At 31.2% G+C, this 18658-nt stretch overlaps 1 protein-coding gene and 1 long non-coding RNA gene across 6 annotated transcripts in view; one reads left to right on the plus strand and one right to left on the minus strand.

Annotated features, from left to right (window-relative positions):
* Positions 1-17731, minus strand: part of LOC118188542 (uncharacterized) — a 311615-nt gene extending 293884 nt beyond the window's left edge. For 2 of the 3 annotated variants that reach the window (XR_015039641.1, XR_015039640.1), the window contains exon 1: positions 17037-17731. This is a non-coding gene — a long non-coding RNA (uncharacterized LOC118188542). The remainder of the gene's footprint in view (positions 1-17036) is intronic. The other variant, XR_015039639.1, reaches the window with a different exon arrangement.
* The window catches only part of MESR6 (misexpression suppressor of ras 6), a 692054-nt gene that overhangs the window by 450752 nt on the left and 222644 nt on the right, over positions 1-18658 (plus strand). The window lies entirely within an intron of this gene.

An 18658-nucleotide genomic window follows, 5' to 3' on the forward strand; every position in this document is an offset into this window, starting at 1 on the left:
GGCGCCTAAAAGACAAAAATGTTTTACTTCCAGCAGTGGCAACACACTGCTTTCAAACAGCTCAGTTTGTTAATTAAAATTGAAAGTTAAATATCTCACATTTTTCCGAATGGCAACAGTCTCGCGTAATGGAGATAAAAAAAGTTATTTTATTTCGAAGAGTGTTGCTACCGCTTGCTTTCAAATCGCTGAGATCGTTATCAAAAATTCAAAATTTGGCGGCTGTACATGCCGTTTGGTTTTTCCAGTGCTTGGAACTTACATACTGATTCTTGATAACTTTAATTTCTTCAAAAATAATACATGGCGATAACATTTGGTAACAACAGGACCGAATATTGCAATCAGAAGCCCGGCGTCATGCTGAACCACCAACAGACAGCTCCTTCTTCTACGGAGGCTATAGTTAGTGGCATAGTGGTATATAGTCTCTCTACACCCCACACTTCGATGCTGATGGTAGCGTCGCTATGGTTGCATTTATAGCGTACATCATTATGCGCTGCCGCATTAGCTATGCAGAAATATGCACTGTGGTAGGGTCGCATCCATGAGGAGTGCGTGAAACGGGGGAGGGGGAGAAATTACTCAGTGTCTGTCTCGTCTCATATGCTCACGGTGGCGGCGTTTATTATTTGGTGCAGGCAGACGTTTTTGGCAACACGCTGGATTCACAAGAACTAATTTATATTATAATTATGATGAAACTAATTTTGAACTAAGTCTACATATCGTTGGTTCTGAAGCATTTATTATACCTAAACGTGATATGTTAAAAAAATGGACATGTTTACGGATTTATAAACATACAGTTCTTGTTTTAGCATGGAACAAAAAAAAAAAAATAAAAAAAAAATAAATAAATAAATAAATAAAATAAATAAATAAATAAATAAAAAATAAAAAAATAAAAAATTGTGTATTTACCAGATAAATATTCTAGACCTCTATCAATATCTTAAAAATTCGTGACGAAAATACAGTAGTATTAAAGGTTTTTGACATTAAAAACATCCATAGTCTTTCTAATATTGTGGGGGGTTTTACATTACATTATCAGGGCAATTAAAACCCACGCAAGTTAACCAATATAGCTACTACATTTAGGTTGCTAAGTAAGATCTTTATTTTCCATGCGGTCTAGCAAATAGAAATTCTCAGAATCTGTTTCATGAGCGTGGTGTTTGTCCTTAATATACCTAGCGACATGAAAACAATAAATAAGGCTCTTTAGAATTTATATCTTTATTTTTTAATAATATGATTACTTTATATAATTTATAATACATTTAACAGATAAATAAACGTAATTCTTATCTCTGGTTTATTTTTAACAGTATAACTAACTAATATAATTTATAATACACTTAACTGAGAATATCTAACTCATCATTTTTTAGAATATTTAGAACATTATTATAATTAATGAAAGACAATGATGTCACATATTACCTACTTCGGTACTAAATAATCCTCCTCACTTTTTTACTTCCTTATACATGCTAAATAATTTACCCTATTATTAAATTTAGTGATTTATAACCAATTTTTAATAAACAGCATTTTAAAGCAATATGCAGTCTCCTTCGTATCTTCATTTTTTTTATATAAAACATAACTAATTAATTAATTGTTCAGAGGAAAGATATATTACATAATTTAATTAATAAAATTTAAAATGTACGTAACTGCTATTTTTTATAAACAACTGCGCTATTAGTTAAATTACAACGTCATACGTTATATAATTTGGCGACAAAATAATCGTTTGTTTACTTGCTAGCTACATTTCTTTCATTCCGTTTCCTTAATTCTTGAAGTTATGCTTTTAGGTGTAATGCTGTTTATTGCAAATTTCACTGAACTTGTGTATAAAAATACTATGCTTAAAGATATCAGGATAATTAATAAATTGTAGAAATAATTATTTGACAGTCATTAGTAATAGTATTAATGGAAATACTTTTTTGTTCTAATAAGAAGATAGTTTGTTTTTTTATGCATATCCTTTTCATCGAATCAATTGAGCAATTCTTTAATTCGAGTCGAGTGAGTATAAGATAGATTATATCCTCGCTAAAGACTCGAAAATGACCATTTTTAATAATCAATATCACAATGACTTAAGTGGAACAAGTTGATGGCTTATAAAATACAAATAAGTCGATCTTTATAACAGAGTATGGGCACTTAAAATATTCATACGTTTTAAGATTTTATTTAATATAATTTATAATTAACATACATAAACATCAAAGTATAATTATCGAACTTTTTGGAAAAAAAATATAAGGTTTCTTAAAAATATCTGTTATACACCTGGACTTCTGCAGAACTGAATTCGAATATCCCTGGAATAAAATAAACACTTGCTCCTGGAATCCAAATTTGAATTCTGAAAATTTCTCGGGTCTATTAAATCAATTATATAATAATAATAGAATAATAATAATAATAAAACTCTTACGTCATATTGAAACTTTTTAATTGAAGAAAAATTCGAAATTTGCATTTAATAAAAAGCAAAATTCAAGAATACAACTTTTATAAATACATTTATATTTATTAAAAGTATACAAAGGAATTTAGTAAATTAAATAAACATGATTAAAATTTTTGAATCTTTTAATTCATTTTCTCAGCATAACGTGAAAAAAATACTCAAGTAACAATTCAGACTTTTTACATTCTTCTACAGTCCTTTTAAATTAAAGCCAATGTAGACAGGAGAGGATTATTTCAGGAGTCAACACACAAGGGAGTGAAACACTAAACATAGAACACTAATTTCTCTCCAAAAAATTAAGTGTGGTCGTCATGAGGTGATGCTGGTGATCGAGTTAAAGTATATTCCAGATAAATCCAATTAAAAATATCCCACTATATGCCTGGTTTAAAAGCTTTAACTTAAAATGTTTTACAGTTTGTTCGATTAATATTCGAAAATAAACAAAGAGGGAAGATTCAAAATTTTTAATTTCAAATTATTTTTAAGAATCGTGGGATTCTAGGATTCGAAAGCTACATCCCTAATTTTAATTGTTGATTTTAGCTTTAAGTAGATATGTAGTTCTAGCGCTTTCATGAGAAAACGTTATATTCTTCAACTGAAGAATCTTCGAAAAGTCGTGCGTACTGACAATTTTGCAATGCATTAGTTACCCGATTAATTATAAATTTTTGTTTCAATTTTACAAATGCAATATTATCGAGATTTATAAGATGGCAACACACCAACTTTCACCTCATTCCATAAAACCAATCTCGAGGGGCGAAATGAAAACAGATATCTTTTATCTAAAATTCCAGATCTTTGCTTGAAAGGTACATGCAGTAAATTAATAAATACTAAAAATGAGACCTGTATATATATTTTTTAATTCTCCTGAACGACATTTTAAGTTTTAACTAAAAAAATAATTAATAAGTTATAATTTTACAGTTAGATAAACTGTAAAATTAATTAATAATTTATAATTTTACAGTTAGATGTGACTGATTTCGATGCGAATGAGTTCTTTTTGATTCTGACATTGCAAAAGTCTTCGGTTAAGTTAGATTATTTGAATACAGCAAAACTCTTTATGGGGAAGGAAGCCGTCGTGAAGAACTTTCTAAGGAAACTTGGCTCGTATTCACGTTACACATGGCAAAAAACCACGAAAAACAGCCATGCAGCCAGCTATCGAGTCTCTGAGTCAAATACTTTACGGATAATTATTTAGTTAAATATACGTTTATATACTACTGTTATATTACGTAAGAAAGGGATTCATACTCTTTATGTGCCAATAATCTGTTGGAGCACCGTTCCTGAACTGTGACGCTTATGTGTTCCATATTGTTGGTTTTCGGAAAGCTAAAATTTTGAGGATACGTACATAAGCTTTATTAAAGAAAAACATCACTTTCCTTGTCCCTACCCCCCTCAAAAACGTTCGCCATATCCTGCTGTAAAGTTGTAAGTGTATTCGGTGAAAGAACTGATCAAGCTGAACAAAATTACAGCGTTGTTTCCTTCTAAAAAAGAGCCCTCCCTCGTACTTATATCTCACTGTAAACTTACAGCTATAGTAAATATCTGAAAAACATACACCATTCACTTTTGATTTCATCTCAGCAAAATAAATACACAAGCTTACTAAATATTTCAGTCGATATATAAGGACTAGCTGATAGCCTTTATCAGATGAGCAGGCTGTGGCCAAAGCAAAATTTTATAAGTTCAATGAACACCTGAAAAGAAAATGCATAAAAACATTTCAACATGAAAGAAATCATTTCTTACTTTCCAAGCAACAACGAATTCGTCAACAGCATCTGTTTATTTAAAATGCTGACATTAACGAAAACTTTCGACATCATGGACCTCATAAGAAATAGACTAACCCAAACGGGTTTTCTCCCTCGTCTGAGGCATTGCCGGCTGTCACCTTGATCACATTCGGAAGAATAGGGACGACCTGCAGAAATTTAACATTGGTTGCCTATTGCAGCGTGTATAATTGTCAAGAAAAAGCTGGTTCTAACGCCTCATTTCACAAATTAGAATTTCTACATATCTTTATTTTTGAAATTGACATTGATTTTTAAAAATTTAGCATATTTATCAAGCATAATTAACGTTCCAAATAATTATAAAGCTATTGCATGCTTTCAGGACTGCATATTTTTTTAGCTTTTCCTATGCTGTAAGGAAATTTGTAACTACTTCTTTCAGAAAATAATATTTTAAATCTGAACTAATAGGAAATTTCAAACAAGCAATTTTCTCTTGCAATTTTTATGCTTTTTATTGGTGTAAATAAGTAAAAAATACCAAAATATTTAAAAACGAATTTTTGAAAGTTTTGTTTAAAATTCTAAATCGTGCTGCTTTTTAAAAATTATAGATGAGTATAATAGCACAATTTCTATAAAGGAGTTTTATTTCAATTATATTTCATAATACATCATAGTGATAAACACTTTTGACTCCTTAAAAATTTTATACATTTGATTCTAATATTAAAATTGTATTTAACCGTAATAATTAATTTTGCTTGTATTTTATAGTGATTATTTTTTTAATTTATTTTTAGTTCTGCATAAGATCTTTTTTTATTTACGGTAAATTGAATTTATTAGCCCAAAGGAACGGTAGCCTAGAAAGGCTGTTGGTTTCGAAGCGGCATTTTGCGCTGTTTTACTATAAATGTCCGTGTTTCCTTGCAAATTGTTGTTACCAAATATTATCGCCCTGTATTATATGTAAAGAAACTAAATAATGAAGAATCTGCATGAATACATGTATGTTTCTTGCACTGTGACAAAAACGACGGTATCTAGAGCCATCAAATTTTGAATAATGTAATCCTCCACCCGAACATAGGCATCTGGACGGCCGAATTTCGAATTTGTTTTAATCTATTTCATATTTTTAACGAATTTTTGATTAACAAACTCAACGAGTTCAGGGCGAGCACAGTACGAAAAAAAGTTTTATCTGCAGTGCGGAAATTCTAAAGATATGCTGTTTTCAAATGTATGTGGTTTACGGGCGAAGAACATGATATTCAATAAATATAGGTAGCACACAAAACTTTAAAAAAAGAGTGCTTCTACATTTTATTTTATCTTTTTTTCCCCTTCATTACGCTCAGAAAATTTTATGCTCTGAATTTACTTTATTTTTACGCGAAATTAAGTTCATAAATTTTGTGCTTAGAGTTTTTACCGTTTTACCAGAGTAAAGATGTTTGTACAAGAATTACGCGTGGAAAAAAATGCGCAAAATGCAGTAAAAAGTGCTTTAATGAGATATATTAAATCCTATTTGGAAAAAACTGTGGCTTTCATAATCTCATCACTATACAACGTATCACATTTAATAATTAAAAAGAGTTATGTGATACAAACGCCATAGGTTTCAGTGTTAAAATAAACCAGATCGTCCCTACTCTTTCTTGGCGACATGTCGGTGACGCGCGCCCCGCCCACTGGGTTAGTCTATCTCTTATAAGGTCCATGTTCGACATACAGTGACGTCACATGAAATTGTGTGCTTTCTTCAACATGACTTTATATAGAAATAATATATTTAATGTTTGGCAATGCCACTTTTATTTCATATTTTGTAAAAACTACATATTTTTTATTAACAAACTCTGCGATGTGAAAGCGAGCAGTGGCAACACTTTTCGAAATAAAGCAGATTTTTATCTCCAACATATCAGACTGTTGCTACTCGAAAAAAAAAAAAAAAAAAAAAAAAAAAAAAATGAGGGAGAAAATTAGCGTTTTCAGAGTTTATAATTAATATCTCGGCTGACTAAAGTCCTACGAAAATGAAAATGGTCGAAATGGCTTCCCATCGTTCCGGAGGAGATAATGTCACAAACAAACAAACATACGAGCACAGATTTTTAATAGTAGAGATAAGTTCCACAGTTACCACCATTCGCCCCTCCCTTGGTGATAAAATAAATAAATAAATTATTGATAGATAAAGGTAGCCCCTGAATTTTGGAAAATCAATAAATGTTTCTTCTAGATAACGTGAGATTATATCATTCCAATACTATGCAAGTTTACGTATACGAAAATGTGTGCTTCTTTAGCTCAAATGTAGCTCCGCGTGTAACATTTTTTCGTTTTCATCTATTTTTTTAAACCCGAAAAATTCTGTAATGTAATAACTCCTTCCAGTATTTGATTAAATATTATAGTCTTGTCTGCAATAATAGAAAAGTGATTGATTGTTTAGAAGGTTCGGGTTAGATTTCAGTGACATGCATACACCATCGAGTGTATTAAGTAAAGTATATGATATGGAACTGCCATGATAAGAGAAGGTGGGAAAGGTATGGCAATTCTTCTTATTGAGAAGAAGAAGTCTTGACAGCAAATTGATTATGAAAAGGTCAAAAATCTTCTTTCACTTTATCACGGATGAAATCTTGTCGATTGTGTATTCTGTATTCCTTCACATTAGTCACCTCGAACTGCGCGTGCGCGAACAAACCATCTGTTCCATATAACTCAAGAATTTTACAGACAGCAGGTTGATTTCTGCAATTTTTGACAGAATCTTGGACTATCGATTTTAGATTTCCGAATGCATGTTTTCCCTGATATGTTGAGAATAACCGGGTCGTTGAATCCACTGTAACGGAATCCGATTAGTACAGAATCTTAACTGAATACCTATAGTTTTTTCCGCGTTCGATCCTTAGAGGAAAAGGTTGGTTAGAGGGATATTTTCGTGATAAATGCAACCAGTCTTTCTTAATAAGCCTGCCATGCCAGCAAACTCTTATACAGTCCATGTATAGGAAGGACCAGAAATTTGCTGTAACTATAAGAAGAGGGTGTCATTGAAAACTGTAAAAGTGTGCCCTCCAAAATATGCTGTGCATAAATCTTAAACTGCCATGATTGGACTGTGCCAAGTAACTAAAGCTTACACTTAGACTTTGCCTTCGATTTCGGTTTCTGTATTGGAACGGGTGATTTCGTGGTATTTATCGTGTGTAATGTATTCCTACATCTATTCTATCCGTAGTCTTCTTTTGAGTTAGTTTTCATACATAAATTATTCCCATATGTGATTCTTTCGAGTTATTTCCCACATTGGCGAATCTGTTGGTTGTATGGGATTGCTTGTGTTTTATAATGTGGATACAAGCTAATTTGCCTCCAAAAATATTCCATTAAGGCATTTGTTCCCATAGGCAGAAAGCCTTCGAGTTGCTTTCCCTTAATCAAGGGCTTTCCACAGAGCCAACCTAATCTAACCATTCCAGTGTGTAATGTCAGTATTAGCCAGATATCCTTAAGACAATCCTAGGCAGTTAATTCTCAAACCCTTTATCGTAATTATTTAACAAATCATAAGAAAGTTCTACACTGTAGCATCCTTTTTAAGGAAGCTGTCGTGGATGAAGTTAGTGAAATTTCAGAAAGCTTCAAAGCTGAGATGTTTATTTAAGTTTTAAATCTGAAATTGCTTTTATCGCAAAAGTAAAATCTTCATTTCTGTGCATTTTACTCTTGTTATTATTTGAACCAAAATGTGGTGACTATTTATTATTGAAACCATATAGTAAACCGACTTCTCGTATAATTTTTTTTTTCAATGGCGGGCACTATGCCAGCATCGGCAACTCCTAAGGCCGGTCCCTTTATTATGGGGGCACCCAATAGGTGGACCACCTTTGCCTCCCATGAAGGCACAGACAAATTACATCCATGCCTTCTCTGGAATTCGAAACCGGGCCCTTCGGTATCGCAGTCAGAGTCCCCTAACCACTATACCGTCTGGGCGGCACTTCTCGTGTAAATATCAAACCGTATAGAATAGCAAACCGACCATATCCCAAACTGTACAGAATTTATATTGTAGTTGCTTATATTGTATTATATGCCAAACTGTACAGAACTTATATTGTAGTTGCTTAAATTGTACGGTTTGCTAGTCTACAATATAAGCAACCTTAACAATTACTGCTAATTTATAAGTGCCCTGTTTTTTGGTGGTCATTCATTGTTAGCAACTTCTTCTATTTAGTCAACTAGTTCGTCTTGCAACTGTTCTTTTATTTACCGAAAGCATACAGATAAAGATATATATATATATATGAATTTTGGAACATATATATGATATGGTATATATATGAATTTTTCGTAGCTATTTTATTTTTTATTTTTTTATTTATTTTGTCATTTATTTAAAAAATAAAAAACTACGGGAATACTTTTCTAAAAATTGCATTATTACTTTGTGGTTAAATTAATCCACAGTTAAAAAACATTTCGGAAGGAGAGAGGAAAAGGAACTACTGTTAACCTGTTTTCCCCCCTCTCTTTGCCCTCAGCTTTTTTTAATTGCCTTCCCCCTCCAAAGACAAGTAACCGGTTTTCAATTTTTTTTTTTTTTTTTTTGCTTATATTATTCCTCTGAAAAGCAGAGGTACGTTTCATTGTTGAGAAGAGTTTTATGAAAAAAATTTTGATGAGCTTTCCAAAAATTAATGCGAACTATCCATATCACAACAAAGACCTGCTGTGAAATATTAAAATTCAATACTAAAAGTAGAGTTATATTTGCTACCAATGAAGACAGGTTATCATTCGTCTCTGAAATGCAAACCGTATTAATGGTAGTCATAATGTTAAAATCTGTATAATGCTGCTTACTTCCAAAAATAAGGTGGAAAAAAATATCGTTGCATAGTAGATCATCTTCCTTTGCAATAACTTCTTGTATTTGTATTTAACTGGTTTTCAGGAAAAGCTGTTTATTTAAATCTTTCTTTGGGGTGTGTATATATATATATATATTTACAATATATATCTTTGAATTTCATTTTATTGTGTATAATTTTATCTAACTCAAACGATATTTTTATCTCTATAAATTCTGAATTTACAGAGACTGATAAATTAGGATGCACTGTAAATTTAAAGGTAGAGAGAAATGAAGATAAACTTTCAATTTAAAAGACACTTGCTAACTTTAAAAATTAGGTAAAATTTAACCTTGGATTTAACTTCGAATTATTCCTTGAAAAAGATAGACCAGCCTTAGAATCTCTCGAAATTCATACAGTGCTTGTTTAAAATGCAGTAAACCAATTCAAGGTTGAATAATTTTAATAGCTGGATTAGAACTTTTCAAAAATTCTTATGCTTTAAAATTACTTTTATTGATCTGTCAGAAAGCATAATATATTATGTGGCATTGGATGGGTCAACTTCAGCTTTTAGCGTTATTGTATCAAAAGTGCTTATCATCATCACATAACATCATCACAATCATAAATTTTATACAGATTCATGCTCACATTCGTAACTCATCAGCGAATTCAGTCTGATTTTAAAATAATACTAATGACACTGTATGGGAAAATTAATGTACAGTAAATGGGTTCATTTTATTAAAAAAGAACTGTTTCATCGAATTTTTGAATCTGCATTTCAATAAATTTCCCCGATATTTAAAAAGCTTATCGAAGTATATTGAAATTCAAAATTATAGCATGAACAAAAGTACACAGAAATTAGTTTACATATTTCTGCAACACTATAATTAACTTGTATTGGATGCAGTATAAAATATGTTACCGCCCCCCCCCCCGAAAAAAAAAAGAAAAACCATCGTTCAATTCGTTCTTGTTCTTTAGAAATTTTCTTTTCACAAAAACAATAAAAAATGTTCAAAAATACCAAATACTTCTCAAAATCCAATCCAACCAAATTAATTAATAAACAATCTACCTGATTGTGCTGTCAAAGAATCAAATGTAGTTGCAGCGATATTTTATTTTCAAAAATCGCCTTGTACTGTTAGTTCAGTTACATCTATACAGCTAGGTTAGATTATTTATCTTGGCAAATGAGTCCGAAGTAGCAAGATTTCGTATATGACATTCTAAAGGAAAACGACTTGGCGTCACATTATATATGAGGAAATCAACAAAAACAAAGCAATGAACGAACTATCAGAATTCAACGATCTTGTAAATATATGTGTAACATCAAAATTATGTTTTATAAAATAATTTGTTTTTAAAATAATGCTACAAATTCGTTTTAAATCGGTTTTAGGGATTAACTCTTTTATAGCCTTAAATTGCCGAACATTCTTTATTTTATAGCTGTAACAAAATAATTGTTTTGTATTTTATTGAAGATAACATGGTAATTCAAAAAACGATGCAACATACCTTCGGGCACAAAGTGCTCATATTACTCTTTCATTCTTTTGTCAGTTTTAATGAGTATCGTAAGTTTGCCCAGAAGTCTGTTTTAGTCAGTATTCTTGATACGAAAGTCTATCTAGTGAATTGGTTTCTAGAAACATGATCCAAAGTGCAGAAAAGTTTCAAACGTCCACCACTTTAAATCACATTATTACCGCAAAGGGGCTCAGAAGGTCTATTAGTCTCGGATTTTGCGCTGAATCACTATTCAAACTGTTGCCACCAAATATTATCGACCTGTATTATTTTTAAAGAAATTAAATAAAGGACAATGTATATGAATGTAGTTATGTTTCTCACTTTGCGAAAAACCGACGGAACCTAGGGCCACCATATTTTGAATAACATACTCCTTCACCCGAATATGGGCATTTAGAAGCCCAAATTTGGAATTTCGAATTTGTTTTATTACCAATTTCATATTCTATAAATCTCTAACGAGTTTTTGATTAAAAGAAACTTAACGATTTCAAAGCGAGCAGTGGCAACACTGTAAGGAATAAAGCATTTTTATCTCCAGTGTACCAGACTGTGTATCGGGAATTCTAAATATATGCTGCTTTTAAATATTTTTAGCCCAAAAGTGGGTTAGCTCTCGAAACGTGTATGTATATGTAACTGGGGGAAAAAAAAAAAAAAAAAAAAAAAGCTCGTTTGGGCGTAATATAAAATCTGAAATATGTCAGATTTTTTTTTTCTTTCTTTCTTTTTTTTTTTTTTTTTTTTTTTTTTTATTTTCCCTATCGGTTTTTCTTTCTTTTTTTAAATTTATTTTTTAACTGGATTTATAAAGATATTTATAGTATTTCCATTGCAGCTATTAGAAGCTTTAAGAGCAGGTTTACAGAAAAATTAATTCTGAAATTCAGCGGAATGAAATTATTAGAGTTTGATTACCATGTAGACAATGTTTACATGTTAAATAGTGCCTATGCATAAATGTATGAAAAAATTAGATAGATGAGTTTACCTTTGAGAATCACAATAAACTACGTGTTGAGATTAGTTGTATTGAATGTTTCATGATCATTTAAAGTCTGTTAAACATTTTCTGGCATTTCCCGTATAGCAATGTTACCATTAAAGAATTGCATAATATTGTGGCCTTTTGCTGTTGCTTTTTCGCATCATTTGGAAACAACATAACTAGTTTTCTAGTCACTGAACCCGCGAGTCGATGGGAGTTACACTTGTGACTGTATTATGCAATAACTATTATTGTAGTGACGGAACTGGCTGACCGCATGGGTATTTTGTGGTTTTCTTCGTGCCTAAAGTAAACACGAGCCACTTCCTCAAGGCATGTTTTCCAGGAAGGCATTCTTCTCCTGTAGCTTAATAACTTTTGCACGGTTTGCTGTCAATAATCGCTTTTTCGTTTTTTCGAAACTGTAATGGTATCTTGAAATGTGTTTTTATTTTTCAAGTGAATTTGAATTTGGCACTGTAGCTAACTAAATTTTCACACTAAAGTTTTCTTTTAAAATTTTTAAACTGATTCTTTCGAAATTAGTTATTTTTATTTTGCAGTGAACTCTAAATCAATCTTCGATTGCTTTGAATACTATTTTATTTAGAGTAATTCATTTATTACATGTATTTACTGTTTTAATAGACCGTAAACAAGATACTTTTATGAACAAGATACTTTTAATGTTTCTGACAAATCGCGATCAATTCTTAACTGAATTTTTGGATTAGTGGCATTTAATGGTAATATACAGCACGAATTATTTAATAATTTTATTTTATTTTATATTTTCATTTTTTCCCCATGAAATGTTTTTTGATTAACTCTATATAATTCTGAACATCTCTTTTTATACGAAGAATTAAGCCGACCGAGTTTTAAGAGGGTGAGACAGTAGTTTATGTCAGGAGTTTTTCAAGCTTTAAAACTTCGCAACACATAAATGAGATTTACAGCTACATATACCAAAGGGCGTTATTTTACATTCATTTAAATCGTTTATGTAAGAATTATACCACCAAAAATAATGTAATATACCACTAGTAGTATATGTATCATAGTATGAGAAACCCTAGTTTATGCTGTACCTAGCATAGATTAACAAAATTAATTACCGTAGTGCACAAATAGCTTATTGATTTTGTGTTAATGAGTTTATTTAGAACTTCAGCCTACTTCGAATGAGAAAAAAGGACAATAGTTACTCTTATAACAGCTTTAGTCAAACAATGTCATTTTTCTTTTTAAACGAATGGCAAACCTTAATTTGATTCAATATCTCCAGTCATTTTTCATTATTACTTGTCATTTTTTGTCGAATTTTGATTAGTTGACGATTGTCTTATAAAAGGAGAAGTTTTCTTCTCGGGAATAATATCCGATTTCAATAAAATAAAAATATTTTGTGTCCTCCTTCTTTTTTTTTTTTTAATGCGATTTAAAATGATTCGACGATTCATACGTCTTGTAAACGATGCAGTTTTCAGGATTTTTGAGAAGTTTAAAGAAGTATTGAACAATGCTATTCGCTGACGAAATATTTTTTGTACGAAAGTGGAATATTTTTAAAGTTGTTTTTAAATCCGAGTGTGCGAGAAACGTTGAATACGAGAATAGACACATCTCTCGTTTTATTGCAATTCATGGATGTTGGCTCTTCTTATGATTCAACAGCTTACAATCCAATATTCAGTCAGTCAGCGCCATCTTTTTAACCGTATTTACTCATTTCAATTATTTGATTTGCTTCAAACCAAATATTCCCCTCTCCCTCCCGTTAAAGACACTGAAATTAGAGATTCATTCTAGAATCGATGACGTCTTATATTCGAAGAAATACAGCATGTTAATTAAATAAATTTTTGATTCCCGGAATGCTCCCTCCAGTAATATTACCTTGAAATCAAAGTTCTTAATATGCGTAAAACTACCTCGAAGTGTTAAATGAAAGGAAGGATCTCCTACCCATTTTCATGGAAAAACTTAGCAAACAAGCCACTGATGCACTGAAAGCCGAAACAAACCAGGCAAATTCTTACATCAAATGAAAACGTAAAGTTTTTCAGAAAATTAACAATACCATTACAGCAAATTCTTAATAGTAAAAAGAAGTTTAAAAGGGTCTTGCAATGAACAGCAATGTGTTTAACGTAGCATTAGTTAAGACACAATAACACGCCGAATAAATACCAATTCAGAAGTCAAACAACAAAAATCAGCGTTATATTTACAAAATTTTCACAGGACTAGTTTCGATCATTAATCATTATTTCCTATCTGGTTCATTTGCGGTTTTGCAGCTGAAGATGGTGGTTCGGTAAAACCATCGAAACTAGTCCTGTGAAAATTTTGTAAATACAACGCTGATTTTTGTTGTTTGACTTCTGAATTAGTAGCATTAGTTGTACACTGAAATAGGCTAAGTTTCTTTTTCATTATTTTTTCAAGTGATTAAGTATGTATTGATCCTATAATAAAAAAAAAATAATATTCTTCCCTCTCACAAAATTACTTAAATTAAACAATTGTACAGACAGTTCAGCTGTAATTATCTAAATTGTCGTTTAAGTCTAATTTTTCATAAATTGTCTGTCTAGAAATGTGGTTTTATGATGACAATTAGCTATAAATCATGTGTTCTAAACTACGATTTACTCATAATCATTACAAAGAGTTCATCTGCAGGTTTCATTCTCTTTGTACATTGCATTATATTATTTATTTATTTTTTTAATTTAAACAAAGTTTTGTAATGATCGGCATTCTTTAAATTTGCTTTGCTCGGTGGGAAGGGCGGGAAAGGGAAAAAATGCCTGAATCATTGTTAGTTACAAATATATCATGTTCATAACGTTCTGTACTTTTTAAATTACATGCTGAAACCGAAAATCATTCTGTAGAAGCACCACAGTATAAAATTACGGACAGAAGTTCTTTATTTGCATTACTTTTCATTGATGCTTGGATCATATTTGTAGTTGTTATTTTAACCAACATATTGTTGTTTTGGAAAATAATCTGCATGGGAAATTATAAATAATAAAATGAAATTGCCGGTGAATAATCAGTTATGTAAAAATCGTTCCAAAACTATGTGCCTGAAATGACAGAATAATTAAAAGTTTCACAGAGTGGGAGAGGAAAAAATTAGCTAATGAGTAAATTATATTAAAATGTCACACAAATAAGTACTGACACTATTAATAAAGATTTGCCATACTTTTTTTTTAAAGTTGATAGGAGTAAAATTTACAGGTACTAGGGCCAAGATTATCGGAAAACGAATTCTTTGAAATCGGAAAACTGCAAATAATGAAGAAAGTTTTAAATCTCAGTTTCGTTATATAACTTGTTTGCGATTTTATGTTTGTGAAAGAATATTAATTGCACTAACAGAGTTTCCTTCCGTTAATGGATTTTATTGCAGTGATAATCGGTGCTGTCACTTTTAAATAAAATTTTGAATACTATTATTTATATTCACATTTTTTATTTAAATTTTATGCAGACTTACTGGAAATATAAATCTTTTCGATTTCACTTTAGCATAATTAATATTTTGAATATTATTATTATATATATATATATATTATTTACATGTTATGTAAACCTACTAGAAATATAAACCGTTTTGATTTCACTTCAATATAAATAATATGCATATTCATGGAATTCTTTGGCCTTATGTATGATGAAAAATTGAATTATTTGTTGTTTTCATCTAGTCTGAATTTATATTATAAATTCAATTAACTACCACGTAAATTCTTAGATTTTATAAATTTAAGAAATTAATGTAAAGGTATAAAATTATTATGATAATTATTCAGAATAGTTCGCATATTTTGCATGTGTTGAAAGAAATGCGAGAATTTCGGAAGTTAACTGGAATAAATTTATTTTTTCATTTGTATGGATAATATTTTCTTAAACTTTATAATTTGTGCTTTGCATTTATTATATCTAAATTTTATCTTGCATTTTCAGAATAAAGAGATTTTTCGATAATAAAGATCTTTATTTTTCTAATAACTTATTTTAAAATGTACAGTCTAATGAAAATCAGTTTCTAATAATGTTTCACTAATTAATCAAACGACAGTCTTCCATTAAGAGGAACAAACCAAACTAAACAAAACAAACAAGTAATTTGAAAATTATTTCATGACTAAGTAACACTTTAAGACTGTATATAAATTCTTAGTAACAATTACATATACTGATGGAAATTTTAGAATCTAGGAGTAAAAATTGCACCAACAAAATATTCGCTATAGTTTCACAACAGTTTAATGTAGCAAAAACTGACAATTTTTGAAAGAGAAACTTCAATTAGACTCATTATCAAACAGCCATGAAATAAAATTATCACTTGGCGGGAAATACAGAAAGTATTTCATATGCTAAAATAAACTTGTTTCAGAAATTATCTCAGTTACATCATATGCATTTATTTTGTTGTATTTGAATTTTTTTTATGTCTTTCGAAAGTGAAGTCATGGAGGATATATTTTTAACACGCAAATCATGTACATACAATAGAATACACATAAATTATATATTGGTTACAGAAAAGTATAAATAGATTTGTTGGAAACTTCTACTTATATTATTTATCTGTAAAATTAAAAAAAAATTTTTCTTTCAAATGCATTTCTTTTCAGTATATCGATATATGCAATCTAAAACCAAAAGTTAAAGCCCTTGCTAAGGTCTGAAAATGAGCGTTCGATCATATTTGAAGAATCCATTTACTTATGCGCTAATGTTTTGACGAATTAGCTTCATTTAGAATATGTAAGTTATTCTTCAATTAATGAAGATCAAATGTTACAACAAACAGTTCTGTGAACTGGAATTTCTAATAGCCTTTACGAAAAATGAAAATCCTTCACTTAAAGAAACTTCTGAAAGAACAGCTTTTAAAACTTATGATATAATTAAAACTTTATTAAAACTTGGTTCCTAAATTGCTTAAAAATATCCAATTTTGTATTTTTTAATTTCCATACAGATCTGGCATGCACTTTGGCAAATTGGTCATGCATAGAGCATCGATATATACAAGCTAAACCAAAAGTAAAAGCTCTTGATAAATTTGAAAATGAACATTCGTTCAAATTTGAAATATCCATCGTCATACTTTCTAATTTTTTTTTAGAATTCGACGAATTAATTAAATTCAAAATATATATTTTGTGGATTTTAGTTATTACAATAGATATTTATATCATTAGATATCAGTAGATCACATTTTATTAATACAACGTTTATAAGTATAATGAAAAAGAAATATGTCAGAAAGAAGAAAAATCGTCGCTTACCTGAAAACGGAAGTAGCGTCGGTGACAATGCCAATTCTTCGAGAGCATGGTATGAAGTTCCTACCCGCTGCTTACACAGTAAGAACTCCATACCTCGCTAACGAGGAACAACAACAATAACGCTTCTTCGAATCACCACCAGTACTGGTAAGAGTAGTCACATCGTCCGACTTCGGCCGCTTTCCCGCCAAAACGGCGAATCGGGCTGCCTCTTCTTGTCGCTAAGGGAACAACAACAATAACCCTTTCTCCTCACAAATATTATTCCCAATCCGATGATTCTGATTACGATTCCTTCTTTCGCATGCGATATTCCTCCGAATGCCGTTGAAATACGAAGATTTTGGACGAGCAGTAGCAGACGTACGTGTGGTAGCAAAGGGTGAAAAAAACAAATGGCGAACCGGCGGGAAGACTGTTCAGAAACGAGTTGGGAGAGAACCAAAAAAAAGGAGGGGACAAAAAAAATCGCCGAGCTCCGGAATCGTTGCTGGTATCCGGGGCTGGGGACACAGCCATCCACTCTAACTCTCCGAGCCAACACCCAGTTTTTCGTGTCGCAGCTTCTTGAATGATGGCAGATGCTGTCCATCTATTGGTGGTAGCGGGGTCCTAGGCTCCGCCTCTGCCTTCCGCTGTGTGGCTGGAGTCGCATTGCGACAACCAATCGGCGGGAACCAACTTTGCGTCACGTGATGCTGGCTGCTCTGGCGAAGGTGAGCGCTCCGGGAGATTGAGCCATTTTATTGGGAACCGTGTACGACGTGGGAACTGTTCCAGTTGGCCGGGGTTCCGACTGAAACGAGCAATGAGTTGAACGAAGTGGTTTTGAAGATCTGAGATTGAATATTCGTTTTTACCAAATAGGCGTCTAGTAACTGCTTTCAAATGCCATTCGGTGCTCGAGATGGGGAAACTACCGCGGAGTATTTTCTTTTCCAACATCCAAAATAAATCAATTCCTAGAAAATAAATAAATAAATAAATGTTTGTATACAACATAATTAACATTTTAAAAGATTAGTGTTTTTAAAGTTGTGATCCGCGGAAGTGTTAGTGAACTATCAGAAGAAGTATATAATTTCTATGAAGGAAAAATGCTTAATCTACTAACTACATTTTTAAGCTTTTTAAGAAGCAAAGCAATTTTATTGTCCGATGGGAACAGAAACATGAAGTTTAAATGTCTGTAAGATTTTCGTCTGCTGAAAATTTTGTCTCTAGAATTAGGGAATAGAAAAGGAATTCACAGCGGTCGTAGCATTTATTCGAATACGAAATAGATTAAAAAGTGGATTTGTAACTACTGATTTCTAAAAATTACGGATAATATTCCCACCTTCTTTCCTTATAGTTTTTGCAAAGCAAGATTATATCTATCATTATATATGACCCAGAGCAACTTTTGTATTGGTATGCTAATTTTTCACATATTCGTAATTTGTTTTCTTTTAAAGCTTGGGAGGTAAAGTTTGTAAATTTTATGAGATTTTTCAAGTGAAGTATTTCCAGCTGGTGCCCAGGCTTCTAGGATTATTAAATGCTATCAAATAAAAAAAATGCACTTTTGAATTACATTAAAAAAAAAAAAAAAAAAAAAAAACTACCGAGAGGGCCTGCAT

Source organism: Stegodyphus dumicola, chromosome 2 (genome assembly GCF_044657685.1).
Source record: "Stegodyphus dumicola isolate Sdum_Otavi_A_Nest chromosome 2, ASM4465768v1".
Classification (NCBI taxonomy): Eukaryota; Metazoa; Arthropoda; class Arachnida; order Araneae; family Eresidae; genus Stegodyphus; species Stegodyphus dumicola.